Source organism: Zootoca vivipara, chromosome 3, assembly GCF_963506605.1.
Source record: "Zootoca vivipara chromosome 3, rZooViv1.1, whole genome shotgun sequence".
In the NCBI taxonomy this organism is placed as follows: Eukaryota; Metazoa; Chordata; class Lepidosauria; order Squamata; family Lacertidae; genus Zootoca; species Zootoca vivipara.
Window position 1 is genome coordinate 105,971,295 of NC_083278.1, and position 9,398 is coordinate 105,980,692.

Genomic DNA, 9,398 nt, shown 5'->3' on the forward strand with positions numbered 1-9,398 from the left:
GGCTGCAAAAATTTGCAAAATTCCATGCAGATATAGGATCCCCCCCCCTTTTAAAGGTGCACACTTACAGGGCACCTCTTTGTGTCCCTGCCTTGGTTGAAAAGTGATATACAAATGCAGTGGATAAATAAGGAGTGCTATGTTATTTTTTCCTGGATTTCTTATATGTCTAGCCAGAGCTATCAAGATGATAAGGAATGAATAAAGTCATGCAATCTTAACAAACAGCAGCAATGAAGCAACAGTTCTGTTTGCAGCACACCAGCAATCCATTCTACATCTTCTACTGCTGCATGCCCTTGTTCACACACACACAAATTCTCTTACATGGGCACACCAAAAGCTCTTGCATATATTTGTGTTTATGCAAATTGATGCACAGTGGGCAGTAGCGTAAAGGAGAGCTGCATAAAATGAGGCTGAAGGTTTCAGGTCACTTGCCCCTGTTGGTGAAAGTACTAAAGGCCTTTAAAGTGAAAGATTCAAGGAAAGGGGTATTCCCCCTTGTTGCCATGGCCCTGAGCCTCCTGCAGCCTCTGTCTTACAACCTCCTTATGCCAGGTTGTGGGATTTTTTTTCAGCCTGAGAGCTACATCCCTTTCAAGGGAAAGTGTGCAGGGCCACATGTCAGGAGTCAATGTGGCCAGAGGCAAAAGTAGCCACTAAGAAGTGCTAGGTGGAAGCAAATAGGGGTGGGTGAGTGTAAAAGAAGGTCTTGGTGCTCATTGGTTGTAGGCTCAAGCTCCACCGTAGAGTTAGGACAGACCCCTGACTGGAGAATGCTGCCAGTCAGTGCAGATAATACTGAGCTAGATGGACCAATTGTCTGACCTGAGATGTCCCTTGTTTTAGTTTCTAACTTTTTAAAGCTGCAACATACGTGAATACACACTTTTCTTGCTTATTCATTAATGAAAGCGCTTTGTGATTCTTGAAATTAACTGATCAGAAACAGAGTAATTGTGCTTGAACTTTAGTTTGAGGTCATGATAAATACTGCTTGTGAAAGATGGAAATTAGGATGGAATTGTACAGAGGGCAATTAACTGGCCTTGAGCCTTGTCAGTGTCCAAATTTTCTACCATTCTCTGTCACACACATGTATTGATGTATACTGACCATTGTTGGTACAATCCAATAAGTCTGATGTTGGTTAGCAATTCTGGAATTATTTAAGCCACCACATGGATTTCAAACAACTTTAATGCTACTTAGATAAAAGACCTAAGCTTGCTGGAATGACCCCTTTTCCCCTTCATGTACTCCACTTGTGTACCTCTTGTGTACTGTACTGGGATAAAATCTGAGCCCTAAATTGTTTCCTAATCCATTTACTTTAGCATTAGTGTTTCTTCTTACTCTTTTGTGAAACTACTGTTGTCAAATTGGCTGCCCTGCAAGTGCTCAGAACTGTTTGTGCTCCTCTTATCTGGGCCAGTAGAGGCAAAGTGGCTGAATTCTTCAGCTGTGTGCTTGGAATGTTATTAGAAATCAGTTGTTTGTCTAGAAAATAGCTCGGAATTGGGAAGTAAGAAATGGGTGCTTGCAGAATGGTTTGTGCTTGGTGATTTTATTTTGAAATTATTATGGCCAGGTGAGAGAAATTAGGTCTGCAAGTCTTAAGGGTAGATTAATCAACAAAACCATCAGTTGATGAATCATTAAGATGTACAGTAGATCATGAAAACCTAAAGACATATTTCAGGACTGGCCCCACTATTGGGCAGGTGGTCACCTCAGGTGACAAAGCTGAGGGTAGGGGACAGGGCAGGGAGTAGCAGCCACACAGCCTACCCTGTGTCCTCTTAAGTTAGCCAGCTGCCCTCCTGTACAGTGGAGGAAGATGTCTCATTGCAACTATTGCTATAAGATTAAACTGCCAGTCTCATCAGTTTTTGTATTTTGAACTGGGTGGGGTGTGGCGGCATCTTCTCTCTCACCTGATAGGAAAAAATATTTGTCTACGCCCAGGTACATATGAACATTTCATCTTCCTAAAGGGGCAACCATATAGAACTCTTATGTACTTTTAATATGATTTATTAAGAATATAAGGAATATATTTGTGTGTGTGTGTGTGTGTGTGTGTGTGTGTGTGAGAGAGAGAGAGAGAGAGAGAGAGAGAGAGAGAGAGAGAGAGAGAGAGAGAGAGAGAGAGAGAGAGAGAATGAGAATATAAGAGTCTTACTGAATCAGGCCAGTGGCCATCATAATTCAGGATCCTGTTTTCACAGTGACCAACCAGATTCCTATGAGAAGAAGCCTGCAAGCAGGACCTGAGTGCAGCAGCCCTTGTGGTTACAATCAAGTTTCTGTTGTGCCCACTATGTCTCTGCAGTAAGGCCAAGCACTCCAGCTTCCCCAACTTGGCTCAGATGCATCTAGCATTAGCATATGAACATCTTTATGTGGAGTCTCTCTCCAAATGTGTCTAGCACATGCATTTTCCCTGCATTGTTGGCCTCTTTGAATTACTAGGGCTGTGCCACTGCACTCTCAGTGCCTAGTTATAGCTCTTCCACAACTGAATCATAGAATTGTAGAGTTGGAAGGGACCACAAGGGTCATCTAGTCCAACCTCCTGTGATGCTAGAATGTTTTGTCCAACATGGGGCTTGAATCCATGACCCTGAGATTAAGAGTCTTGTGCTCTACTGACTGAGCTATCCCAGGTCATATTCTTACATATTTTCTGATTCCAAACTAGGCACTCTTCAACTCCTGTCAACTTCACCTCTGCAATTGGTCTAAAAGATGCTCTACCACATTTTTTATTTTAAACTTCAACTGTCTGATTCCATCCACGTTCAAGTATGGCTCATCATTTTGCACAGGGCCAGCTTGTCCCCAGATATACCCATCTTGCCTAACAAATCCAAACCCCTCATCCCAACACCACTATCTTATCCATGCATTGAGGCTCTGCATGTCTACCTGCCCTGCAAAAAATGCACATTTGAAGGTCCTGGCTTCAGTACTACTGTAATTTTAGTAGCTAAAACTCCAGTATGCAGGAATTCCTTATCAGGAAAGTTGTTGTGAAAAAGGATTGCTATCGATAGAAAGTTTGAAAAAGCAAAAACTCTGTGGGGCTGGTATGTATGAAATATCCCAAAGCGTTTTAAGAATAAGCGTTCTGAAGAAGTGTGCATGCACACGAAAGCTCATACCAAAATAAAAACTTAGTTGGTCTTTAAGGTGCTACTGAAGGAATTTTTTTATTAAGAATAAAAAACAGCAATATATATATAATTTCAAATCCAATAGAAATACAGATTGGGATAAAATTCTCCAGGTAAAAGGCTTGTTGAAAAAGGAAGGTGCTGAAAAGACATTAGGGATGGCAGCTCTCTGAGATGGGGGGGGCATTCTAAAGGGCAGGTTCTGCCAGAAAAGGGGCCTTGTTCCTATCTCAGACAGAAAAGCACTCATGAAGAGGCACCTGCAGGAGCACTTCTGCAGAGTGCAGTGATTGGCCGGGTATAAAAGTGATGAAAAGGATCCTTTACGTCTGTACATTAGTACCAATATCTTGAACATAGACCAAGGTCTACGGTAAGTAGTCAATCAGTTAATGGTTTTAATGGATCTAATTGTTCAAGTTATTGATCTTAGATCCATTAACTGATTTATTATTTGCATAAATCAGTATAATTTACCTAATTGTTCATCTTATGGTGAACTTGTAGACTCCTGGGCTTTCACTTGTAGAGCCAGCATCCTTGGATTCAAACACCTGCATTACATTTTATGTGTGTGTGTGTGTGTGTGTGTGAGAGAGAGTGTGTGTCCTTGGGCTTTCTTCTGTCTTGGTGTTGTCCACTCAATCTTTGTCTGTCTCTCAGGACTCAGAAATTATGGGATGTCATGTGGCTTAACTTTTTTTCTCGAGATAATCCAGACAGTTTTGTAGAGACCATAAAGGCATTTTCAGCATAGTGAAGCAGCGTTCCATATCTGTTTGTGGGGGAAGCGCACATTCTTGAATCTTGAAGCATTTTGTGCAGAGTTGAAGATTTGTGTCTAAATGTCATTGCAATTCCTGCTCCTGTGGAAGCAGGGCCAATTGTGTGTGTGTGTGTGTGTGTGTGTGTGTGTGTGTGTGTGTGTGTGATATATGTATACTGCACAATTCTCTGAGGCATAAGAAGCTTCATGTGGAAACTCAAATTAGAAAAATGCAGCCTCAATATTATCTTTTCCCAGCAGGGTTTATTGACCCTATGTACAGTCCATTCACTTTGCTGGTTTAGAAGAGAAGCTTGTTCAACACTCACTAGGTTCCCTAAGCCCACGAATACTTTGACTACCAGACATACTGATAGTACATTCAGCTCAGCTGGAACTCTGTATATGCCCTGGAACTCTGTGTTTGTTTTTGGCTTGGCTCTGACCAAAAGAGCATCGTGTCACTGCAGTGGAACTGGAGGAAACAGCATTGCTTTAAAATAAATGGAATCTCCTGCAGCAGTTGCCCACAATGGAGGTGCAAGCCTCATTAGTCCCTGGAACCAGTACCATATTGAATGCATACATATACCTCCATTCAGCTATTAATTAACTCTGAGAAAGAAAAGTCTCCACCAATAATTGGATTAAGTCTAGATTTGCATTGCTTAAGTCAGGCATGGCCAAACTTGTTTGGAAAACCCTGATCTAATTGTTAAACTGCTGCAATTTGCAGTTTAAATCGCTGTCAGAAACTCTGAATTCAGTCACAACTGTGCACTCACAAATCATGGTAAAACTCAGGAGACTACTACTCTTTATTATCTCTTTCAAGGAGGGTAATTATTTGCATATCATGTCTCCTTCATATTTCTATCTTTCCCATTTCTGTAGTCTATCTTAGAATTTTTTTTTAAATTGTTAAAATACTTTATTTCAGGTTCTTAAAATTTACATAATACAAAAGATCTACAGAAAACATGAAAAGAAACTGAAAAACCCAAAGAAAAAACCAAATAATCTATAAACAATATACATGAACCAGAGCTCAGATACGAACATAGGCCAAACCAAACATACAAAAATCATAATAACCAAACATAATAATCAGAAATAACGTGTATATATATATATATGTACCTACATGCATATATATACTAACTCAAAAAGCTAACTGATTCGCACATTACCCATCAGGCATAATGCGGAAAAAAAGAAAGAAAGGGAAGAGAAAGAAAAAAAAACCACAAAAGATGATACAGAAACCAGAAAATCAGGGAGACACACACACACACACAAAAAAGGAAAAAACAAAAACTTAAATACTTCCAATTGTCTGCGTACTGATACCTTGTGTTGTAATTTTATCTGTACTTGTTTTACTCCAGCTTTCGTGCCCGGTCACTTCCGGGTAGATTTACCTACTTTAACCTGAAATGTATTGTCCATTTGTACAGATTTTAATTTAAGCAAATCACCAACTCCGATTTTAATCCTTCCTTTGTTAGATATTCCTCTAGTAATTTCCATTCCCTTTGGATTTTTTGATTTGGGGTGTTTCTTATGTAAGCTGTCATTTTTGCTAAATTCATATACTCTATTAGTTTATTTTGCCAATCCCATAATGTTGGTATCTCTTCCCCTTTCCATCTCTGTGCTATAAGAGTCCTTGCCGCTACCACCGCGTACAGTAAGATGTTCTTCCTGTCACTGGGTATCCCCTCGGGTATCATGCTTAACAGGAACAGCTCTGGGGTCTTTCCAAATGTGCACTTTAGCATCCTCTTTAACTTCTCATAAATCATATTCCAGAACCCTTGAATTTTTTTGCACTGCCACCAGCAGTGCATGTACGATCCTACTTGCACATGGCACTTCCAGCACTTATTTGAGCCTTTTTTATAAATCTTTACTAATTTTTCTGGAGTTAGGTGCCACCTATATACCATCTTCAGAATATTTTCCTTTATCGCTGTGCAGGCTGTGAATCTTATACTTTCTGTCCATAATTTCTCCCACTGTGTACAATCAATAACCCTGTCGAAATCCTGTGCCCACTTTACCATAACAACTTTAACTGTCTCATCTTTTAAATTCCATTCCAATAAAAATTTATATAATGCTGCCAATTGTCTTCCCCCACCTTCAATTAACATCTCTTGTAATTTTGATCTTTTTTCCTGGAAGCCAATTCCCTTATGTTTCATAAACAAACTTTGAATTTGATTGTACTGCAGCCAGCTTGCACAGTGATTCTTGATTTCCTCATATGATTTCAGAATATATTGGTTGTCTATCACTTTTATCAGGTCTTGATATGTTAACCATCTATCTTTATTACCTCCCCCCCCCAGGGCCGTCATCTCGAGGGGCGAATCTTGAAGCATTTTGTGCAGAGTTGAAGATTTGTGTCTAAATGTCATTGCAATTCCTGCTCCTGTGGAAGCAGGGCCAATTGTGTGTGTGTGTGTGTGTGTGTGTGTGTGTGTGTGTGTGTGTGTGATATATGTATACTGCACAATTCTCTGAGGCATAAGAAGCTTCATGTGGAAACTCAAATTAGAAAAATGCAGCCTCAATATTATCTTTTCCCAGCAGGGTTTATTGACCCTATGTACAGTCCATTCACTTTGCTGGTTTAGAAGAGAAGCTTGTTCAACACTCACTAGGTTCCCTAAGCCCACGAATACTTTGACTACCAGACATACTGACAGTACATTCAGCTCAGCTGGAACTCTGTATATGCCCTGGAACTCTGTGTTTGTTTTTGGCTTGGCTCTGACCAAAAGAGCATCGTGTCACTGCAGTGGAACTGGAGGAAACAGCATTGCTTTAAAATAAATGGAATCTCCTGCAGCAGTTGCCCACAATGGAGGTGCAAGCCTCATTAGTCCCTGGAACCAGTACCATATTGAATGCATACATATACCTCCATTCAGCTATTAATTAACTCTGAGAAAGAAAAGTCTCCACCAATAATTGGATTAAGTCTAGATTTGCATTGCTTAAGTCAGGCATGGCCAAACTTGTTTGGGAAACCCTGATCTAATTGTTAAACTGCTGCAATTTGCAGTTTAAATCGCTGTCAGAAACTCTGAATTCAGTCACAACTGTGCACTCACAAATCATGGTAAAACTCAGGAGACTACTACTCTTTATTATCTCTTTCAAGGAGGGTAATTATTTGCATATCATGTCTCCTTCATATTTCTATCTTTCCCATTTCTGTAGTCTATCTTAGAATTTTGAAGTGTCAGGCATAACTCTAGTGGCTTTAGCCCAAACGTAGCAGAGTTTTCCTGCACAGCGCAGAAGCTAGTTGAGGTGGAAATGACTAGTCGGCTAGACGCAGAATAACTATTTACAGGATTTATTAAAAGAAAATAAAAGCAGCAGAGTTTCTGCATACAAAGCAAAGCAAAACAAATCCTTTCTCTGTCTCTCTCTCCAACCATATACACAGCACTTCTACTCCTAACACCTAACAAAAACCAACTGTGCTAGCATTCCTAGATAACAGAGTTCAGTGCTGGTCGTTAACCAATCAGAGAGAGTAGTTTCTAGGTCAGGCAGACCTTGGCTTTCTGCCAAGAGTAAATTGACACTGCCTTGAGTTAATTGTGTGAAGCCAGAATCTGTAAGTTTCCCATGAGAACCAATTAACCAATTAACAGAAACTGAGCAGTCTAATTGTCCCTAACTTCTTGTGTATGTATAGACACATTGGTAGATCAGTTAGCATACACACATGAAGTTGTCTTATACTGACATCAAAGGCATGAGCATCAGTTTCTCTGTTAGACCTCTGAAAGAATGTAATTTTGAACCAGATGCTGTATGTGTCTCATAGAAGCTTCAGGGTGAGTAAATTAAATAACCCCTCCCTCAGTGCTGCTTCCCATATAAAATGAAATGCCCAAATAGAACTAATTTGCAGGTGGTAAAATTAGGAGGTGGTGGGATTCACTGGATATTCTTTGGAGGGCATTGGTGGGGGTGGAATTCTCCAACATTTTTGAGATAGCCAAAATAGAAAAGAAAATTTATATGAAAACTTCTTTTATGATAAATATTGGTTCAGTTAATACTGAATGGAACCATTAGATCATATTGGTGGAGGGAGGAAGCAGCAGGCGAAGAGGAGGGAGATTGGAAGGAGCAGGAGTCAAGTCTATTGCTTTCTTCAGCAAGATTAAAGTAATATTAAACAATCATGAATCTACAGCTGCACCAATTTACTCAGTGGCAGAGATACAGACCTTTTTTTGGCAAATATTCTCTGAGCCAGTGCGTAGGCAGTGAAAAGCTATGTGTGTGACCTCTGTTGCTGTTTACCCTGGGGAAATAAGTGGGGGGAAAGAGACCTTTGTACATACTATGACTCCTGCAGCAGTGAATCAGTGGCAGGATCTTCCAGCAGTTTTCCAGTTCAAAATACGTCGATTCAAAATGCTGATCAGTGTGTCCCTATCAAGAAAGGGTACAGCTTAGTTATCCCTTATGGTACAGCCACTGTCACGTTTGCCCTTCTTAAGCACAGATAGCTTGAAAAACAGCGTGAACATTTATATGTGGGAGGGTGGTAGTGGAACACTGTCTGGAGGGGGGGGGAAGAGTTGCATTCAGGGGCTTAATAAGAACAGAACTGCACTTTTGCCCCAAAGACATGCGTAAATCTATAAAGCCGTAAGTGATTTGATGCTTCAGCGCTTTAATGTAAACTGGAGAAAGGGCAGGAAATGAAACAAGATTATGTTGTAATGGCAGATTAATGGCCCTGCTGCAGGTTTTAAATTCAGCAGCCCCATTCTCTGCTTGTTTTAAGTTTCAGAACAAGGAGTAATTGTTTGAAAGAATCTCTGCAATGGGTGAGGGTGGGAGGTGGCACATAAGAGAACTCCATTATTATCTTGTACCTATGAAAGACTTGACCTTTGAGGGCAATGCTAAACAGCAGTGGGAGGAAAAAATAGATTCATTCCACAAACCCTCACTGCTTTCTGCTTTATATGTGCTATCAAACCTTGCTTGCTAGGCAGCTGCAGGCATTTTGCTGCCTGAGGTGACAGACGAGAGGGAGTCCCCTCCCAGTTGCATGTACCGAAGGCAAGCCAGACTGACCTGACTTCAACAATGGGAACAGGACGGTATCCTCCACATCTGAGGGCAGCAGGTTAGCTTAGTGCAGCGTTTCTCAACCGCTGTTCCGCGGTACACTAGTGTGCCGCGAGACGCTGGCTGGTGTGCCGCGACGTGTGGCGACGAGAAGGGCGATTTGCATTCTTACCCACCGGAAAGCAATATTTCTCCTCCTCTTTCCCAAAGCTCAGTGCAAACGAGCCTGGCGGCCGCCAATTCACGACACTGACCCACCGGACGGCTTGTGAAGCCTTATTACAGGAGATTGCAACCAACATAGCAATTGGCAAGTGTTTCTTACAGTCATAATT